The sequence below is a fragment of the Heloderma suspectum genome, chromosome 7 (assembly GCF_057233095.1).
Source record: "Heloderma suspectum isolate Gila_16-S chromosome 7, 16-S_ref, whole genome shotgun sequence".
Lineage (NCBI taxonomy): Eukaryota > Metazoa > Chordata > Lepidosauria > Squamata > Helodermatidae > Heloderma > Heloderma suspectum.
The window spans coordinates 78,644,453-78,666,609 of record NC_139464.1 but is presented as its reverse complement, the minus strand read 5'-3'; the positions used below and the strand labels follow the sequence as shown (position 1 = coordinate 78,666,609).

The 22,157-nt window shown below is 44.4% G+C and overlaps 1 protein-coding gene across 2 annotated transcripts in view; it reads left to right on the top strand.

Moving 5' to 3' along the window:
- The window catches only part of CNTN1 (contactin 1), a 310,396-nt gene that overhangs the window by 26,604 nt on the left and 261,635 nt on the right, over positions 1-22,157 (top strand). For both annotated transcript variants that reach the window (XM_084810709.1, XM_084810708.1), the window contains one exon: positions 22,063-22,099. The gene's annotated coding sequence lies outside the window, so the exon portion shown is untranslated. The remainder of the gene's footprint in view (positions 1-22,062; positions 22,100-22,157) is intronic.

The window sequence follows — 22,157 nt, the reverse complement described above, 5'->3', positions numbered from 1 at the left end:
GGCAAATATGATTGTGAAAAGCCCAACTCAGAAATAGATGTGGTTATCTTGTCTGCCCAAGATACCTTCCCATTGCTTCATATGCTTATAAGACCAAAGGGGAGGCCAGTTGGATCTTTAATCAGAAGGAAATGGCAGCTTTTTCAACAAGCATTCCCATGGAGTGACAGCTGTTTCTAGTCAGACAATGGCCTTAGAAGTTGATCTAGGAACCCCAAGTACCCTGGATAGAAATTTATGCTGCACTGGCTCCAATGAAACAGTATTAACATGGGTCCAGGCAGGTGCCCCACCTAATATTGGGGGAAGTAATTTACCCTTATATAGCTCTATTAAAGGGGCCACCATCTTACCACCTGGTCCAGCAGCAAAACGAAGAATGGCATTACTAGTTGCATTAGTTGTCAGGGCTATTGCTTTCAGGTGCTCAGACCAAGTTCCTGAACTTTGAAATGTCACTCCTAGGTATTTATATTTATTAACCTGGTCAAGCAGGTGGTTATCCAGCTGCCATCGGTATTTTTTCCTCCTTTTGCCAACGACTAAGATTTTAGTTTTTTCATAGTTGACCTGAAGGGCTTCTCTCATACAATATGAGCTTAGGGCTCTTAAAAACCTATGCATCCCCACCTGGGTATATGATAGGAGAACAGCGTCATCTGCGTATAATAACACTGAAATGTTGTTGTTGTTGTTCAGTCATTAAGTCATGTCCGACTCTTCATGACCCCATGGACCATAGCACGCCAGGCCTTCCTGTCCTCTGCTTTCTCCTGGAGTGTGCTCAAGTTCATATTCATTGCATCGGTGATGCTATCTAGCCATCTCATCCTCTGCTGTCCCCTTCTCCTTTTGCCTTCAATCTTTCCCAGCATCAGGGTCTTTTCCAGTGAGTTTTCTCATTAGGTGGCCAAAATATTTGAGCTTCAGCTTCAGTATCTGTCCTTCCAATGAGTACTCAGGGTTGATTTCCTTTAGGATGGACTGATTTGACCTCCTTGCAGTCCAGGGGACTTGTAAGAATCTTCTCCAGCATCACAGTTCGAAAGCATCAATTCTTCAGCTCTCAGCCTTCCTTATAGTCCAGCTCTCACAGCCTTACGTTGCTACTGGGAAAACCATAACTTTGATTATATGAAACTTTGTCGGCAAGGTGATGTCTCTGCCTCTTATTATGCTCTATAGGTTTGCTATAGCTTTCCTTCCAAGGAGCAAGCGTCTTTTAATTTCATGGCTACAGTCACTGTCTGTGGTGATCTTGGAGCCCAAGAAAATAAAATCTGTCACTGCTTCCATTTCTTCCCCTTCTCTATGCCAGGAAGTGATGGGGCCAGATACCATGATCTTAGTTTTGTTAATGTTGAGTTTCAAACCAGCTTTTGCACTCTCCACTTTCACTCCAATTTTGAACCGGTTGTTCCTTGTCTGGTTCTTACTGTTGCTTCTTGACCCTCGTACAGGTTTCTCAGGAGACAGGCAAGGTGGTCTGGTACTCCCATCTCTTTAACAATTTGCCACACAATCAAAGGTTTTAGCGTAGTCAATGAAGCAGAAATAGACGCTTTTCTGTAATTCTCTTGCTTTCTCCATGATCCAGTGAATGTTGGCGATTTAATCTCTAGTTCCTCTGCCTCTTTGAAACCCAGCTTGTACTTCTGGTAGTTTCTTTGCATTGTTCATTTAAGAAGGCCTTCTTGTCTCTCCTTGCTATTCTCTGGAACTCTGCATTCAGTTGGATACATCTTCCCCTTTCTCCCTTGCTTTTCGCTTCCCTTCTTTCCTCAGCTACTTGTAAAGCCTCCTCAGACAGCCACTTGGCTTTCTTGCATTTCTTTTTCTTGGGGATGGATTTAGTTGCTGCCTCCTGAACAGTGTTACGGACCTCTGTCCATAGTTCCTTAGGCACTCTGTCTATCAGGTCTAATCCCTTAAATCTATTCCTCACCTCCACTATATATTCATAAGGGATATGATTTAGGTCATACCTGAATGGTTTAGTGGTTTTCCCTACCTTCTTCAATTTAAGCTGAAATTTTGCAAGAAGCAGCTCATGATCTGAGCCACAGTCAGCTCCAGGTCTTGTTTTGACTGACTGTATAGAGCTTCTCCATCTTTGGCTGCAAAGGACATAATCAATCTGATTTTGATATTGACCATCTGGTGATGTCCATGTGTAGAGTCGCCTCTTGTGCTGTTAGAAAAGAGTGTTTGCTATGATCAGCGTGTTCTCTTGGCAAAACTCTATTAGCCTCTGTCCTGCTTCATTTTGTACACCAAGGCAATGCTTGCCTGATATCCCAGTGATTTCTTGACTTCCTACTTTAGCATTCCAATCCCCTGTGATGAAGAGGACATCTTTTTTTGGTGTTAGTTCTAGAAGGTGTTGTAGGTCTTCATAGAACCGATCAACCTCAGCTTCTTTGGCCTCAGTGGTTGGGACATAGACTTGAATTACTGTGATGTTGAATGGTTTGCCTTGGATTCATACTGAGATCATTCTATCGTTTTTGAGATTGTACCCCAGTACTGCTTTTCCCACCCTTTTGTTGACTATGAGTGCTACTCCATTTTTTCTAAGGGATTCTTGCCCACAGTAGTAGATATAATGGTCACCTGAATTAAATTCGCCCATGCTTGTCCATTTTAGTTTGCTGATTCCCAAGATGTCGATGTTCAATCTGGCCATCTCATGTTTGACCACCTCCAGCTTACCTTGATTCATTGACCTTACATTCCAGGTTCCTAAACAATATTGTTCTTTACAGGATCGGGCTTTCTTTTCACCACCAGACACAGCTGAGTGTCCTTTCGGCTTTGGCCCAGCCGCTTCACTCTTTCTGGCGCTACTTGGAAATTCCCTCTGCTCTTCCCCAGTAGTATATTGGACACCTTCCGACCTGCGGGGCTCATCTTCCGGAGTCCTCTCTTTTAGCCTTGTGATACGTTCCATGGGGTTTTCTTGGCAAGAATACTGGAGTGGGTTGCCATTTCCTTCTCCAGTGGACCACATTTTGTCAGAACTCTCCGCCATGACCTGTCCGTCTTGGGTGGCCCTGCACGGCATAGCTTATGTCTTCACTGAGTTACGCAAGCCCCTTTACCACAACAAGGCAGTGATCCATGAAGGGGAACACTGAAATACTCCTGTCCTTTAAGAGAGGTGGGAAGAAGTTTGGGCTAGATAAGTAGGAAACTATATCATTAAGATATAGGTTAAATAATAGAGGTTCAAGCAAACATCCCTGGCGCACTCCTTTATTAACAATAATGGGGTCTGAATGATCACCTGAAGACACTCTCACATGCAAGATAGAGTTCTCATACAGCCCCTGTATTCTCCTGAGCCTCCTATGATCCAAATTTAAAATGGTAAGCTTCTGCCAAAGATGCGGTCTAGATATAGAATCAAAGGCTGCTCGAAGGTCTACAGATGCAGCAAAAAGTGAGTGATAAAGGGGAGATGTATATTTCCCAGCCAAATATTTTAGTGGTCTACAATGGTCTACTGTAGATCTGCCACATCGGAAGCCTGCTTGTTCTTCAGCTAGGAGATTCTCCCCAAACACCCAGTTTTCCAGCTTATCTAAAAGATGTCTTGCTTACAACTTTCTTATAACATCCAGTAGGCTTATAGGGCGATAATTCTTAGGGTCTGACCGATTGCCTTTTTATAAATAGGCACTACAATAGCCACTGCCCAATCTTGGGGAAATTTCCCAGTTCTATCAATAAGTGTAAATAAGGTTGCTAACATTGGGATCCACCAATGAGGATAATCGATCAAGAAATCTGGTGAAATGCCACTCCTTCCGGGGGCCTTTCCATGCTTCAACTTCTGTATCAGCATAGCTATTTCCTCACAGGTGACTGGGGGCCAACTAGGTGATTTTGGGTCTTTCTCCTGCAATGGGGGAAGACAGGCCATCTCATCATAAAAGAGGGAATGGAAGTGTCATTCCCATTCATGTGTTGTGATAACAGAGTCAACAGATGGAGTCCCATAGCATCTTAAATCTGAAGTAAGGTGCCAAAATCTAGGTCTATCATTTCTTTCAAGTGCTGATGATAATTCCACCCATTGCAACCTGGCATGCTCTTGCTTTTTTTCTTTAATTGTATTTTTATAGAATTTATGCAGTGCCAAATAGGACTGTGGTAAAGGGACTATACTTCTATCTCTTAGGAATTTATGTTGTCTTTTGATTTCCTGCTTAAGTTTCCTACAGTCTGCGTCAAACCATGGATTGCCCTCTTTTGGCCTCTGGTTCTTTGACTGGCCTTTCCAAAATAAGAGAGGTTCGACTGCTGCTATAATCTGGGCATAACATTCTAGTACTACTTCCGTCTCTTTGGAAGAGGACAGGGTGTTCAACAAGAGTTGTACATTCTCAGAATGCCATAAGCATTCCAAAACATTTAAATTCACATTTGCCCATTTACGACGGTATGTTGCAACTCTTGTGCTTGGGACTGGGAACCTATTTTCTTGATTTGCCCAGGCATTTTAAGACATTCCAGCTGGACAATCAATGGCTGGTGATCACTACATGGATATGAATCTACTCTAAAAAGCATAATCAGCCTAAGCACAGCTGGAGGGCCTGCAATATAATCAACTATGCTAGCCCCAAGATGGTTGATGAAGGTAAAGTCCCCTGTCAAATCCTTGGACAGGATGCCATTCAGAATGCAAAGTCCAGATTGAAAGATCATTTGAATAAACAGCTTCCCTTGGGTGTTAATTGTGTGGTCCTTTCACTGTCTATCCTCTATCAGTGGGAAATCATCCAAGGAAAAATAGGAGACTGGCTCTATTGCATTCCAGTTTGGGCCAATCCGGGCATTAAAATCACCAATTAATATCAAGTGAGCTTCAGATAGTTTGGTCTGCAGGCCAAGTATATAATCTGTAAGGCTTTCCCAAACATTTTTGCTGTGATGAGTTGATTTCCAAGGAGGAATAGATACATTTACCATAATATATGACATTGAATTAATTTGGAAAAATACAGCCAAAGCCCAGGACTGCAAATTACTAATGAGATAACTTTCCCCTTTCAATTTAGTTGATATACAGCAGGCTAATCCCCCCCCCCCACGGGCTTCCCATGCTTCTGGGATTACTTGCAGGGACTTCATAGGTTTTATAATCACTCAAAAAAATTTCCCCTGTGCACCATGTTTCCTATAGGACTATGATAGCAAAAGATCTAAGGTACCTTCTGAATGAACCATCTGCCCTTTTAGTGGACCATCCAGAGATGTTCCAGGAGACACACCTAAGTGAGCTCCCCAAAGCCTTATTTTGTCAGGAGGAACAATCTAATGTAATTCGATCTATTGAGGGGTCAAGCTGCTCGGCACCATTTAAACGGGGAATGGAGTTCTGGATCATGTGTTTCCTTTGAGAATTATTTGCTAATGGGACTACTGTGGTGTTGATTTCAGCCATCACTGTTTTCTGTTTTTTTTTTGCGGTATCAACTTAAAATTATCAATATTAGTTTTGGGACCAAACTTAACACACAGCCTCTCCTAGTAGGGAAGCACCTGATCCACCATCACAACCCTGCACAATTAGCCCAGTGGAGCAAAAATCCAAGGAGCACCAAAAAGGGGGAGATTGCCTATATCACCATGATGGTTTGCAGGATTGGGACCAAACCTAATAGCCAGCCTCCCCTACTCAGGAGTCACCTGATGCACCCTCAAAAAATCCAGTGCCATGACACTGACAGCAGTGAAAATTCAAGGTGGCTCTAAAACCTTGGAAGTTTGCAGGATCAAACCAGGCTTTATAGAGTGTGATGCTTATTCGCTAAAGTGCAACTCTCCCCATAGCCAACAGAGATTGTAACATCTTCCCAATACTGCAGTTGTAGTATTGGGAAGACGTTAAAGCCTCTTTGTCAGCAATGGCTATGGGGAGAATTGCACGTTAGTGCTTTAGTGAATGAGAGTTACATCTTAATGGAGCTTGATCCTGCAAACCTCCAAGGTTTTATAGCCACCTTGGGTTTTCACTGCTGTCAGTGTCAGTGTGCTAGGTTTTGAGGATGCATTGGGTGCCTCCTGAGTAGGAGAGGCTGGCTATAAAATTTGATCCTAATCCTGCTCATTCTCCCCCACCCCCCATTTACACTGCTGGCTTGATTGCTTCAATGTGTTTGTAAGTGCTAAGCCAGTGAAGAGCACTGTGGCAGCAGTTTTGACTGCTCTTCCCAGACAGCTCTGTAGCTGGCCAAAATAACCCATGGCGACCGCCAGATGACACGATAACCCACAATGGGTTAAATAACCCACTCTGCAGACCATGGGTGATCAGAGTGGGTTATTTTGGCCAGATAATCCATCATGGGTTAAAAAAGCTCCTACTAGACAACATAACACACTGCAGACCATGGGTTCTCATGACATCCATTGACATATATACAAGCGTTATATACATGCATTATATAGTAATAATAGTACTAATAGTTGTAATAATAATAGAGTGTCTTCTGGTCATTAATTGCATGCAACCAACAAAATGAAAACATGCTCTAGAAAGGCGCAAAAACAAGAGAGTTGGTTCTCAAAGTGCCTGAAATATTTCTTCCACCCAATGCATTTCAGAAATATGATTCCCTCTTCAGGGGCTTCTAAAACAAGCAAACAATATATATATATATATAAAAATCACATTACACATATTTACAACATTTTAAAAAATAAAGGATTACAACAGACCACTTTCTGTAACACAACCATAAATTGCATGGTTGTATCATCTTCTGCTGCTCTGAACGTAGGCTGGAAAAGCAATTCTCAGGCATGTTGTTCCCCTGCTTTGAATTAGAAAACAAACTTAAAATTTAGGCCTTGCAGTGTAGTTTAGTAATGATTTTTCACAATTATAGTTGTCACGTTCTAAGGTAGAATTAATATCACACATAGCTTCATCATTTCACTCTGTTTATTACCATGTCTTTATAAATGGGGGGTGGGGAAGCATCTGTCACTGCACTGACTCTATCCAGTGACATTTCTTTTAAATTCCATGTTATATTAGCATCCCTAAATGAAGTACAGAAATTAGGCCATCTGTTGCTGTGAAATGTAGTAGAATTGTACCGCAGTCACACAAAAGCTGCTTCAGTCCTGCTGGAGTCAGTGGGATTTAAGCGCCCAAACTATGAGCAGGATAGTCTTGCTTTAACACAGCTTTTCCCAAACCGGTGCCTTCCAGATGTGTTAAACCCTCATCAGCTCCAGCCAGCATGGCTAATGTTGAGGAATTCTGGGAGTTGTAGTCAAAAACATCTGGAGGGCACCAGGTTGGGGGAGTCTGTGCTAGAGGTTGATCTCTTAGGGGAACACTTTTTATTTGTGCATAAATTACAAAAAACAAAACAAACCCTTAAAGCATATCCCAATAGTGAAAAACATCTGGAGGGCAGCAGGTTGGAGATGGCTTCTCTGAGGACATACAGCTGGAATCGTCTTTATGTATTTTTAGAGAAATATTGCAGTTGTGTGTTTCTTAATATCTCATTAAACATTACATTAGCCTTGGTTAATTTCACTGGAGTAGAACTGAAACATCAATAAGCAGTTTCCAGGGGGCAGATGCAGTAGTCTGTTGCAGCAAGAACAACAAAGTGTCTTGTGGTACGTTAAAGGAAGGAGCCTGGGGGAAGGAGGACCAGCCAGCAACTGCACCAGGTGGATCCTGAGCCTGAGCCTGCTTCTGCCCCCGCCCACAGGTACCTAAGGCGGGGCTGCCAGAGGCTGCTCGGGAAGGAGCCTGGGGGAAGGAGGACCAGCCAGCAGCTGCACCTGGTGGATCCTGAGCCTGAGCCTGCTTCTGCCCCCGCCCACAGGTACTTAAGGCGGGGCTGCCAGAGGCAGCGCCTCGGCATGCGCCTCGGCGTCGCGCCAAGTGCGATGCTAAGTGTGCACTTAGCGTCGCACTTGGAGTCGCGTAGGATCTGAAGACCTACCCACCTGCCTCTCCAGAGACACCAGCAGCCACAATACCAGCAGCAAATAGCAGCAGCAGAGGGCAGCAGCTTTAAAGACAAGGGGAAAGGGGCAAACGTGGACTTTATCTGTTCCTTCTTAGCTGCTGTTCTCTTTTATCTCTTATCTTTTATATTCTTTTAAACTGTTGTGCATTTTATACCCTAACATTTTAATATGTGCCTGAGAGGACTGTTGGGCAACTCAGGGGGTCGGGGAGGTGCCACCATAACTGTGGTCACGGGCAGGGGGAGGTATGGTGTTGGGGGATTAACAGGCCAGCTGAGGAGAAGAGGGGCTAGGCACCTTATGATTATCCCCTCTTCTGGTTCTTCCCCCAACCTGATGGTTCCTGGCAGCCTTACCAGCTTGCCCTCAGGTCTGGTGCTGAATGCCTGGTCAGTCCAAAATAAAATCTCCCTCATCCATTATTTGATTGTGGATGAGGGGGCTGACCTGGTATGTATTACTGAGACCTGGGCGGGGGAACTGGGAGGGGTTACTCTCTCCCAGCTGTGCCCTCCTGGATACTCAGTGCAGCACCAACACCGACTTGAGGGTCGGGGAGGGGGGGTTGCCATGTTCTATAGGAATTCAATCTCCCTCTCCAGGCTTCCTGCTCATTCGAGTTCAGATCTTGAGTGTTTGTACCTTGTTTTGGGTACCTGGGACAGATTAGGGATTCTGTTGGTGTACTGCCCACCCCGCTGCCCATCAGTCTCCCTGCCTGAGCTGACGGAGGTGGTCTCGGACTTGGTGTTGAGGACCCCTAGGATGATGGTCCTGGGGGATCTCAACTTCCATGCCGAGGCCGCTGTATCCAGGGCGGCTCAGGACTTCATGGCCGCCATGACAACCATGGGGCTGTCCCAACATGTCATCGGCCCAATGCATATAAAAGGACACGCGCTTGATCTGGTTTTCTCGACTGGGCAGGAGGATGGTGATCTGAAAGTGGAGGAATTAACATCTGTCCCTTTGTCATGGTCAGATCACTTCCTGCTGAGGTTTAGACTCCTGGCGGCCTTTCCCCTCTGCAAGGGTGGGGGACCTATTAAAATGGTCCGCCCCTGGAGATTAATGGATTCCGATGGATTCCAGAGGGCTCTGGGGGATTTTCCTGCTGGTATGGCTGGTGCTCCTGTCGAAGCCAGGTCGCTCTGTGGAATGCAGAGATGACTTGGGCGGTTGATACGATCGTGCCCAAGCGCCCTCTCCCTCTGAACAGAGCCCAGCCAGCTCCTTGGTATACACCTGAGCTGAGGGCAATGAAGCAAGAGGGGAGACGGCTAGAACGCAGGTGGAGGAAAACTCGTGCTGAGTCTGACCGAACACAGGTAAGAGCCCACTATCGAGCCTACTCTGTGGCGGGGAGGGTGGCAAAGAGACAGTTCTTTTCCACCAGCATTGCATCTTCTCAGTGTCGTCCAGCAGAGCTTTTCTGAGTGGTTCGCGGCCTGTTACATTCTGGGCCAGGGAGAGAGACGGTGGAACCCTCGGTAGCACGCTGTGACAAGTTTGCACAGCACTTTGAGGATAAAGTCGCTCAGATTTGTCATGAATTGGACACCACCATTAATGCAGTTCCATTGGTAGAGGCGTTCAGAGCACCATCTGGTCCAGTTTTATTGGATGAGTTTCAGTTACTGAGGCCTGAGGATGAGGACAAGGTGCTTGGCCAAGTCCGATCGACCACTTGTGTGCTTGACCCTTGCCCTTCATGGCTTATTAAATCAAACAAGGAGGGGTTGTCCAGCTGGGTCCAGGAGGTTGTAAATTCCTCCTTGAGAGAGGGAGTGGTGCCTGCCGCTTTAAAAGAGGCAGTAATTAGACCACTCCTGAAAAAGCCTAACCCAGAGAATGTTAACAGTTATAGGCCAGTGGCCAACATCCCCTTCCTGGGCAAGGTGCTTGAGCAGGTGGTTGTAGGACAGCTCCAGGCACTGTTGAATGAAACGGATTATCTAGATCCATTTCAGTCGGGCTTCAGGCCTGGTTTTGGAACGGAAACTGCCTTGGTCGCCCTGTGGGATGACCTCTGCCAGGAGAGGGACAGGGGGAGTGCCACCCTGTTGATTCTCCTGGACCTCTCAGCAGCTTTCGATACCATCGACCATGGTATCCTTCTGGATAGGTTGTTTGGGTTAGGAGTTGGAGGCACTGCACTACAGTGGTTCCGCTCCTACTTGGATGGCCGATTCCAGAAGGTGGTGCTGGGGGATTATTGCTCTGTGCCATGGCAATTGTGCCATGGGGTTCCACAGGGCTCTATTTTATCCCCCATGCTGTTTAACATCTACATGAAACCACTGGGGGAGGTTATCCAGAGGTGTGGGCTGAGGTGCCATCAATATGCAGATGACACCCAGCTCTACCTCTCTTTCTCATCAAAACCAGGTGAGGCAGTGGCTGTTCTGAATCAGTGCCTGGGCACGGTAATGGACTGGATGAGGGCTATTAAACTGAAACTCAATCCAGACAAGATGGAGGTACTGTTAGTGGGTGGTTCGTCTGCCCGGCTGGGTGATATTCAACCTGTTCTGGAGGGGGTTGCACTCCCCCTGAAGGATCAGGTTCGTAGTTTGGGGGTGCTCTTGGATCCAGAACTGTCACTTGAGGCACAGGTGAACTCAGAGGCACGGAGCACTTTTTATCAGCTTAGGCTGGTATACCAACTACGCTCTTATCTGGACAGAGACAGCCTAGCTACAGTTATCCATGCTCTGATAACTTCTCGTCTGGATTACTGCAATGAGTTATACGTGGGGCTGCCTTTGAAAATGGTCCGGAAACTTCAGCTGGTCCAAAATAGGGCAGCATGATTGTTAACAGGGACTGGCCTGCGAGCTCATATTACGCCAGTACTTTTCCAGCTGCACTGGCTGCCAGTCCATTTCCGGGCCCGATTCAAAGTGCTGGTGTTAACATTCAAAGCCCTTAACGGCTTGGGGCCAGGTTACCTGAAGGATCGCCTCCTCCCATATGTGCCTGCCCGGACCTTAAGATCATCATCAGCGGCCCTTCTCCGTGAGCCCCTGCCAAAGGAAGTGAGGCGGGTGGCTACTAGGAGGAGGGCTTTTTCTGCTGTGGCACCCCGGCTCTGGAATGAGCTCCCTAGTGAGGTTCGCCTGGTGCCCACATTGTATTCCTTTCGGCGCCAGGTGAAGACCTTTTTATTTTCCCAGGCATTTTAGCATTTTAGCTTTCTAAATTTTTATCTTTGCTGTTTTAAATCTGTATTTTAAACTCCTGCACTGCTGCTAGGTTTTATTGTGGTTGTATTGTTATATTGTGGTTTTAATGTTCTATATATTTTAAATTGTTTTATTGTGTGTTGTTTGGTTTTAATGTTTGTGAACCGCCCAGAGAGCTTCGGCTATTGGGCGGTATAGAAATAAATAAATAAATAAATAAATAAATAAATAAATACCTAGTAAGTCTTTAGAGTTACGATGTTTATATTGTTCATGTGTTGTACTTTGTTTTATGTGGGTTGGTAGCCACCCCGAGCTCTTTGTAATGAAGAAATAATTGTTTATGGCATAAGCCAACCTCCCCAGCCTGATGTCAATGGTTATGTTGCCTGTGGATGATGGGAGTTGTAGTCCAACACATCTGGAAGTTACCCGGTTGGGGAAACCTTACATAAGCTTTTGTGGATGCATGATGCACACACACACGTGTGCGCACACACACACATGCGCACGTAGGGGGTGGGGAAATGAAATGCAAAAAATGCAGATTGTGACAATTATAGTAAAGGTTAAATATATGATAAGCATAATGACCAGTCACAAAGCAGTGTAGATGATAACACAAACATCCTGGCATTGGTAAGGTATTTAAATGACTGATTGGTAAGGTATTTAAATGAGATCCTTCTGGCCTCACTGCCCCCTCCCCCCTCCCGCACCCATATGTATTCATATATACCTGCCAAATTAGGACAACACTTCATGCATCTGATGAAGTGGACTCTAGTCCATGAATGTGTATGCCATAATAAATGTGTTAAGGTTATATCCAGTGATTGTGCAAGTGGAAAAGAGCTTGTACAACCAATGTTTCCATTGCCTTCCTCCCTCTGCAGCACCCTTTACCTCTGAAAAGCCTCTCCATTGAGTCAGAGGGTCTTCCTGAACATTGTGGGCTGTGTTGCATGGAACTACAGTATGAGGGGCAAATTGCCTGATGTTGGGTGGCGGAAGCTTGCAGAGTTCTGCTGGCAGAAAAGCCCTCCACTTGAATTTGGATGATTCCCCTCTCACACTACAGTTCTGTGTGACACAGCCCACATTGTCTGGGTGTCTCCCCTGGTCCCCCAGAGAGGCTTGTCAGGGGCATAGGGGGCCACAGGTGGGATATGAGGAAAGATTGATTATGCAAGCTGCCTTCCACTTGTGTAACCATTGGATACAAGCCCTATTCTTTAAGGTATCACAAATCTCTTTGTAGTTTTATAAACAAGCAAAGGCAGAATATACTTAGGAAAGGCAGGATGTGTTTCCTTACTTCCCAGAAATGACCAGATTGTGTGCGTTGTATAGTACTAACAAGAAATATTCTCAGAACGTGAAGCAATGCCAAGAATTGATTATACAAAGTGCTTTATTATCCCATTCTGTTTATACTGTCATACTGATGTCTTGTAATAAAAAGGGCTTATACTCAGAATGAAATAACCAACACCCTAAAGAGCCCACTTGGTTTGCTTACATTTGTAGTGTAGAATTTGCTTTCTTTTACAAACATGGAATTGTGTGTTGAAGTCAGTAGTTTTTACAGAAAACTGGGAAAGTGAACTCTGAGATTCTGTTCCGTTTTCTGATTTATTATTTATATTTAGCTAATAAATATATTTTTCCAGCAGTAGCACCCATAGAAAGTTTAATAACTATTTCAGTTTAGGTAAATGTAATCCCACCTTTATGATCTGAACCCTTTCGGTGTATAGTCTTCAGTGCATGTTACAAATGGCCAAGAAGTGGATACACAAGTTTCTCTAGTCACTTATTTCTTGTATTGTGCAAAAAGGAAACTCTTGTATCCTCCACTGTGTAGGCTCCAAATGCATTTGGGGTACATTCATTTTTTCCCACGGTAGAGGTGTGCAGGCTCTATTTCCTTACATCTACAAGAAATAGAAGAAAGCAAAAAGATGAGTATGCACTCCTTTGCACTTGTGCATCCACTGTGTTTGCGCTGCTTGTATGGTGCAACTTGATCCAATATGTGAACACTACACAGCATGTAAACAAGGATCCCTGCTCTCTTTGATAGGATGGCATGGCTCTTTGCAATAAATAGGTTTTTGGTAAAGTAAGGTCACAATCTACTGGGAACATCTGAATTAAATGTGAGATGTGCAAGAACATAGCTGCTGTTTTGTAGATTGCACTCTGTATTGTAAAGTTAAAGGTAGGCATGCACAAAGTCAATTTCCTGGCTGAAAAGCAGCACTAGTATATGTGTTTCTTCTTTAATTGCATGTAGCTTGGCTATTTTGGCAAAGTCAGCAACAACTTTAATCTTATCATACTGAGATGAGCAAGATATCGGATGACTTATGTCATCTTGTGCATTCAGAGCCAGCAACAGAGAGATAATATTGATCAAAACTTGAAAGTGCTTTATAGGTCAAGGGGAGCATCTTGAATGTAATATCCATCTGATTGGCAAGCAGTGTAAGTGAGTCACAATTGGTATTGTTTAGTCTCGCCATATGATAGGCAGAATTCAGCAACAATTGTATATTTGATACATTTCTGTATGTGTAAATGGATGTCTTGAGGATTTAAAAAATGTACTACAGTAAAGATTTGAACAAGGATATTTTGACAGTGGCTATGAGATGGAACTGGGGTGGGGGGAATCATGAAAAGTTTATGAAAAATTTGGAGTTTATGAAACATATTCCATATAGAAGAGATTATACATTAAAGTCTAGTTCACACTGTAGTTTTCACATTTCAGTGCCAGTACTCTTACCAGCAATGTGGACCTCTCTAGTGATCATCCAGCATTTATTTCACATTTCCCCTTGAAAGTCAGTGGGATTGGCCAGGCTGCTCATATTTATAGAAAAGGTACTGTGTGAAGAGACAGGTTATATGTGATGCTTGCTATGGAGATGCTGCTGAAAACATTAAATCCATGATGAGTTTCCTTACTGTCTTATTTATTTATGATATTTTAAATCTACCCAATAACAACCATTCCTGGGAAGATTACAATCAGTTAAAAGAAGAAAATACAATAAAAATGACAAACAGCACAGGTATAGATAGATAAGAGATATATAAAACAGCCATAAATATATTCAGTGATTTTTTTAAAAAACTGCCTTTTTATTTATATATGCCACTCTTCAGCCAAAAAGCCTCCCCAAAAGGCTTGATTATGTAAATGGCTTATATATAATCAATTAAACAAGACAGTCCCTGCCTGCAGGCTTACAATCTAAAAATATATGGCACATAAGGAAAAAGGAATGAGGAGGGAAGAAGGGAGAAAATTAATTCTTTTAGCAAGGCTGGTGGAATAGCCCTGCTCTCCCTCTCATCCCCTTGCATACAGCTCAGAGTTATGACCAGTGTTAAGGCTATCTCATGTTGGCTTACACTCCACAAAACCAGGAAATTGGAAGCTTATTTATTGTAATTATTTATTGCATTTATATCCTGCCTTTTTTTTTCCTCCGTAAGGAACTCAAGGCATCATACATAATCTTCCTTCTCTCCATTTTATCCTCACAACAATAACCCTGTGAGGTAGGTTGGGCTAACAGTCTGTGACTGGCCCAAAGTCACCCAGTGAGTTTCTGTGGCTGAGTAGGGACTACAACCTCGATCACTCTCGCTACTACACTACACTGGCTGATGCATTAACAAACGTGCCCCATGATCAGTAATGATGATGTGCAATGTCAGAAATTGTGCTTGCTTACAACTTATCCTCCATAACACCCACACTTTTCCTTGGTCTTTCAGGCCCAAATTCAGATGGAGAGCAGGGAGTGCCTGGAACCAGGAAAGATGCTCCACACTGTGCTGGTCCATCTGAGCCTTACTGTTTTACTAGAGGAATCTTCCTGTGAGTTGACCCATGCCAGTGAGAGGGAGTCCTCTTCTAGCAGTAAGGCTAGATACTTCATAAGGCAATACAGGGTCAGGAGACATGGGACATCTTTGCTGTAAGAAGCAAAGCATACATCGTATGAAATACTTCCCAAATGGAACATATTTCCCTGAACATCTCTCTCTTTCGAAATTAAGCACTGATGCCTTCTATTGCTAGGAAAGTACAACCGTAGAACACATAAATGAGATCCACATACATATTCTTCCAAACAACAGACTTTGCTTTCCCCTCACTTGTTTCCCTGCAACTTTTCATAAAAACAGATTCTTCACAAATCTTCCTCCTTCCTCTCTTGTTAAAGGCAAGCTCTTTGCTCCTGTTCCCTCATGATTTAGTTTTTACCAAAGCTCACCAGGGCTCAACCTGGACATCAATTTTCAATACAAATGCTAGGAGCTGGAATATGTGAAAGAAAGTACCTATAATAAGCATTTTCCTTACCACTGAACAACTGCAGTAAATAACTAACTTGTTGCCATCATAATAATAATCCCCCCCCCCCAATCTCTTGGGTATCACAGATTGGCTAACCAAAAATTGGGCAAGGCTAAACTAATATGCTTTTCTGCATATGCAACCCCCCCACCCCATGGCTTTTAAAAGCCATTTGTGACAACTGAAAGTGCAAATCCATGTATCTGTTTTCAAATAGAGAGAATTATGATATCAGGTGAGATAGAAGAAGGATTATTCATTATTATGCTGTTTCAATGCCATTACGGTATTGCTAAGCCTGGAAAAATTGTTGACAGAATTTGTATTAAATAATTTTTAACATATAGTAAAATTATTGTAGATAGTTTTTGAATTCAAATATTTTAATGAATGATGATACTTCAGTAGTCTTCATTCTTGACCTTTTGAACTCACTTTTTAAATTGGATAAGCATATTGTATAGTATACATTTTCTTTAACATTTTTGGCTTTATAACCATTTATCCTTGAATCTCAAAGCAGTAGATTGACCTGGGGGAAAATGATAGTTCACACATTGGAAAAACCTTTAAGATTAGAGTCTAAATGGAAATTTAAATTAGAAAATTATCTCTGTCCCGCTGGGCCCTGAATATATAGCTTTTGAATATTTAAATTGAATCCAGCCTATAGTTCTATATCTGTTTGAAACATTTGCACTAGCGTATCTGGCTGTAACAGTGTCATAAAGCACCTTCTGAGGTCAGTGTAATGTGATACTATTGTGACTTTGTGCTTATGCAGCAGTTTGGCACATTCTCTGTGTAGGTGTGTGGGTATATATTTACACCCCATTTTAAACAGTTTGTTACCGGCTGATGTACCAGGCTCAATCCACTGAGTTACGAGGTATTTTGTAGCTTGTTTCTAATAGCAAGCATGAAGACATGTAGTGAAGAATGATCAGTGACCATGTTGGTACCTATCCCCAAACATTTGTATTAAATAGCCTCTATATTTTTTCTGTGTTGAACAAATCCTGTAATATACAGCATATCACATATGTAGTGAGGCCATCAACTTGGTTTGCTTGAAAAGTGGATTAGACAAATTCATGGAGTTTAAGGCTATCAATGGCTTTTAGTCATGATGACTATATGTTACCTCCAGTATCAGAGGCAGTACGCTGGGGAACATGAGTGGGAAGATGCTATTGTGTGCATGTCCTGCTGTGGGCTTTCCATAGGCATCTGGCTGGCTGTTTTGTGAACAAAATGCTGGACTAAACAGGCCTTTGTTCTTAAGACTAACCACAGTTTGTCCTAGTTTGACTCAAGAGACTTCTAACAAATAAGTGCAAGGCTGTGAACATCAGAGGCCAGACTCCTGTTTGACAATTGGAAATTGAATACATCTATTGCAATTGCTTGTTCATTGGCCTGATCCAGGTTAGTGTGAACAGAAATAGGAAACTGGAAATGCAAGTAAGTATCTATGGCCTGATAACTAGATATCCATAGGAAGTTGCTCCTTATATTCCTGCAGTGCCCGATCTCATCTGATCTCAGAAGCTAAGCAGGGTCAGCCCTGGTTAGTACTTGGATGGGAGACTGCCTGGGAATCAGGCTTCCTGCATTGAGCATGGGGTTGACTTGATGGTCTTGTAGGCCCCTTCCAACCCTATGATTCTGTGAAGTGATGTGGTAGCTGTAATTGTGTGTCTTTCTCTGTCTTCCTGTCTGTGGTGGAGTCTTGTGGAGATACCTGAATTTACTAGTGTAATGTTCTCCAACCTGGTACTTTCAGATATTTTGGACTACAACTTCCATCAGACTCAGCTAGCATGGCCAATGTCATCAGGAATTCTGGGAGTTGTAATCCAAAACATCTAAAGAGCAACAACGAGGTTGGGGAAGTCTGTGCTGGAGGGTGATCTCTTCAGGGAACACTTTTTATTTGTGCATAAATTACAAAAAGCAAAACAACCCCTTAAAGAGTATCCCAATATAGCCTCGGCCCTAGTTTATTAACTGGGTAGGTAATAACAAAACCATGTTTTCTCACTGCAATAAGTAACAAACTCATATATATATCTAGGTGAACTGAGGGCTCTTTGATCACGCCCTATTACTTTCAAGGGCCAGGTTATATAGCTGCACCATTACTTCCCTGAGTGGATAAGGATGGAGCAGATCTTCCACCATGGCAGGAGATTCTGCACACTGTCTCTTCCATTGGCTTAGAAGCACAGTGCAGCTATAAGCAGGGATAAATACAGAGCTCCTGCAAGTATGACCTCTCTGCTGCTTCCACATCCATTGTGCTTTCTCCAGCCCCACCCTGTGGAAAGGAGAGTTGGGGGGGGGGACTGGCCACCTCACGCCACCCCCGTGTTCTGGTCTGAAACACCCCCACTTGTCCCTCACTTGATTGCTGTTGCAGTGGAAGGGGGCACCCATGGGAAAGGCCAGTGCTGGCTGCTGACAGGCCCAATCCTGTGACTCCTTGCTCCCTAAAATAACAGCATAGTTTCTCAAAGGAAAGAGGTGTTCAGACAAAACCAGTGCAAATCGCAATACATTTTTAGGATTAGGAGTGTTACTCCTAGGGATGTACGAAAGTCACTTACCTTTTCACAGATGTGATTCACGGTGGGGGGAGAGGTGCTCCGTCCCTCCCCCTGGAATCCTCCGGAGTTCCGGCCACAGATGGGCTGCTGCAAACACAAATGGCGGCCGCAATAGCGGCTGCCATTTGCATCCTGCGAGGCTGCCGTGATAGGCTATGTAAGTATTTACATAGCCTATCACAGTAAAGGCAGCCACGCAAATGGCATAGTGGCCGCCATTTGCGTAGCTGCCTTTACCATGATAGGCTACGTAAATACTTACATAGCCTATCAAGGAAAGAGCAGCGGCACAAATGGCGTAGCGGCCGCCGTTTGCGTCCCTGCTCTTTGCCGTGATAGTCTATGTAAATACTTACGTAGCCTATCACGGCAGCCTCGCAGGACGCAAACGGCAGCCGTGGCAGCTGGTCTAAAGACCAGCCGCCAGAGCTGCCGCCACCGCTGCCACCGCTGCCGGAGCCCCAGGCAAGTTTCGTTCTGGGGCTATTCCGCGAAGTGGTGGGGGGTGGGAGGCCGTTCTGCCACGGGTTTTGGGGGGCTGAATGACAGTGCATTCGGCCTCACTGAAATCCGTGGCAGAATTCTCTGCCATCCCTAGTTACTCTGCACGCTGTGGATACAGTTAGTGAGCAAGAGGCGGCCTGTGGCAAACTGGTTTTGTGGGATTGGTTCCAGCTTCTTCCTTCTGATGAAGTGGACAAGGTGCTTTCATTTGTAAGGCCGACCACCTGCTTACTTGATCCTTGCCCATCTTGGCTCATTATGGGCGGCAGAGAGAGACTGGGTGAGGGGATCAGGGTGGTGGTGAATGCCTCCCTTGAGGGAGTGATGCCATCAGCCCTCAAGGAGGCAGTGATAAGACTGCTCTTAAAGAAGCCCTCCTTGGAGCCCCAAGTTCTGAACAACTTTCGCCCAGTCTCAAATCTGTCATTTTTGGGCAAGGTGATTGAGCGGGTGGTGGCGATTCAGTTGAAGGCACACTTGGAAGAAACCGATCATCTAGACCCATTTCAGTCCGGCTTCAGGCTTGGGCATGGGACAGAAACGGCCTTGGTGGATGATATGAGGAGGGCTCTGGATAGGGGTGAATGCGCCTTCCTTGTTCTCCCTGACCTCTCAGCGGCTTTTGATACCATTGACCACGGTATCCTCCTGGACGGCCTGGAGGGGTTGGGCATTGGAGACACCATATTACGGTGGTTCCGGTCCTTCCTCTCCAGCAGGTACCAGAGGGTAGCACTGGGAGACGAGGTTTCGGACCTGTGGCCACACACTTGTGGGGTGCCACAGGGTTCCATCCTCTCCCCGATGCTATTTAACGTCTATGTGAAGCCGCTGGGGGCTATCATCAGGAGGTTTGGGGTGCAGTGTCATCAGTGAGTGGCTGGATGGGGAGTAATAAGCTGAAGCTGAACCCTGACAAGACCGAGGTACTTTTGGTGGGAGACAAGAGGAGGCTGGGGGATGTTGACCTGGTGTTGAATGGGGTACGGCTACCCTTGAAAGACCAGGTCCACAGTCTGGGGGTCATTTTGGACTTCCAGCTGTCTGTGGAGGCTCAGGTGTCAGCTGTGAGCCGGACAGCATTGTATCAACTCCATCTGATACGGCGGCTGCACCCCTTCTTTCCCGACCATCTGCTCCCATCGGTAGTACATGCCCTAGTCTCCTCTGCCTTGTTGTGGCGAAGGGGCTTGCGTAACTCAGTGAAGCCATAAGCTATGCCGTGCAGGGCCACCCAAGACGGACAGGTCATGGCAGAGAGTTCTGACAAAATGTGGTCTACTGGAGAAGGAAATGGCAACCCACTCCAGTATTCTTGCCAAGAAAACCCCATGGAACGTATCACAAGGCTAAAAGAGATGACGCCGGAAGATGAGCCCCTCAGGTCGGATGAGATGGCTAGATAGCATCACCGATGCAATGAATATGAACTTGAGCACGCCCTGGGAGAGAGCGGAGGACAGGAAGGCCTGGTGTGCTATGGTCCATGGGGTCACGAAGAGTCGGACACGACTGAACAACAACAACAATGTGCTCTACGTGGGGTTACCCTTGAAAACGGTTCGGAAGCTGCAGCTGGTACAGAACGCGGCGGCTCGCCTGATTAAAGGCAGCCGGCAAGACCACATCACTCCAGTGCTGAAGGAGTTGCACTGGTTACCAGTTGTTTTCCAGGCCAAATTCAAGGTGTTGGCTTTGACCTTTAAAACCCTATATGGTTCCGGCCCAGCCTATCTTAAGGAGCGCCACCAGCAACACCAGACAGGCCGCATAACAAGATGAGCCTTGGATGGCCTTCTCTCTGACCCATCAGCCAGGACAGCTAGACTGGTGGGGACGATGGAGAGGGCCTTTTCTGTGGTGGCCCCTACTCTGTGGAACTCCTTCCCTAGGGTACTCCGCCATGCCCCCTCTTTAATGAGCTTCCGCCGTGCATTAAAAATGTGGTTGTTCAGGCAGGCATTTGGGTTAGGGTATTTTAGAAAATGTTTTTATTGTAGAATTTTATTGTTTTACACTGTTTTATTATATGCTGTACATCACTCAGAGTGGCTGGGTGACCAGCCAGATGGGCAATTAATAATTTTAATAAATAATAAATAATAATTTTTGCACAAGGGGTAGCCAACTCGGGCTGAATGTATTACTTATATGTTTAGCTCTCATATTGGGCAGATATTTCTGATACAAGCATTCTAATTTAGGGGAAGGGCTTTAACTCAGTGGTAGCGCATTAATGAACTACATACCCCCCATTAAATGAGAGACACATAATGGGAAACAGAGTCCCCATTAAAAAAAACTGTTCCCAGTTCCCAGAGTTCCCTGTGAAGAGGGTATGCTAGATAAAATGTAACTGTGTAAATGTCTCACAGAGTTAAACCAAGTCTTGGCTTACACCACTTTTAAAGGGTCAAACTAGATGTGACCTTAATTATGTTATTAACCCTTGCATGATTTTTTAAAAGTAAATAGCAGTCTAGGTGAGTGAGAGTGAGAGAGAGAATATCAGAGACTGTGGCATGCGAGGAGGAGAGCTTTAACCCTTTAGCCCCACCATGGTCTTTGGGCCTGCTATTTGCCCTGGGAGGAAAATTCAATTGGTGCTTTCTTCCCAGGGTTAATAGTGCACATGGGGACACCCAATCTAGTTTGCACTCCATCCACAGCTGCTTTTTACATTATGATTTATCACACAAGAGCTAATCTTACATCTAGTTTGAACCAAAGTATTCTACTCTGTAGCATGTAATAGTAGACATCTAGAACTCAGAATTTCAGTCAAGCTTTAGAAGTATCACTTATGAAAAACACTGTCATTTTTAAAAATTTTATATTCATATAAGAATTAATGTTTATGAAGAACCATTTGGTTATGTACACAAGAGTGCATGTTTTTTCCAACTTTTAAGAGCTACTGAAAATGCCAAATGATGCCCAATCAAAGCACTTGTGTTGTGATTGATTTTTATTTTTGTAAAACAAAGGATTTACTTAGCAGATGCTGATTTGGTCCCAGTGCATTGACCCCTGTAAAATGATTGAATACTAAAGAATGCTAATTTAGGACAGTATCCAACGGTGTTATTCTGCAAACTCAAATAGTGCTAGTGGAGCTCCACCAAATCTTTCAGTTGTGCAAGCAGTTGTGCAAATGTAACGTGCAACCGATTGCACAACCTATTTCTCAGCCAGTTGCACAACTATGCTTGTGCAAACATAACTTTAGTTGGATTCTCCTCTTCTGCATAGTTAGGGACCTAGTTTCAACTAGCATAACATCATTTGCACTAGTGGAATGACCCACTTAGATACTGCAAACAGAGTAACATGCCAGTATATCTAAAGCATTTTCTTTTCACTTGTGTCTTAGGAACAGCCTTTATTAATTATGGCCAGTCCTGATAAAGGTATGTGCATATGATAAAGGTATGTAAGACCTATTGAAATTGCTGCCCTTAAGCATTT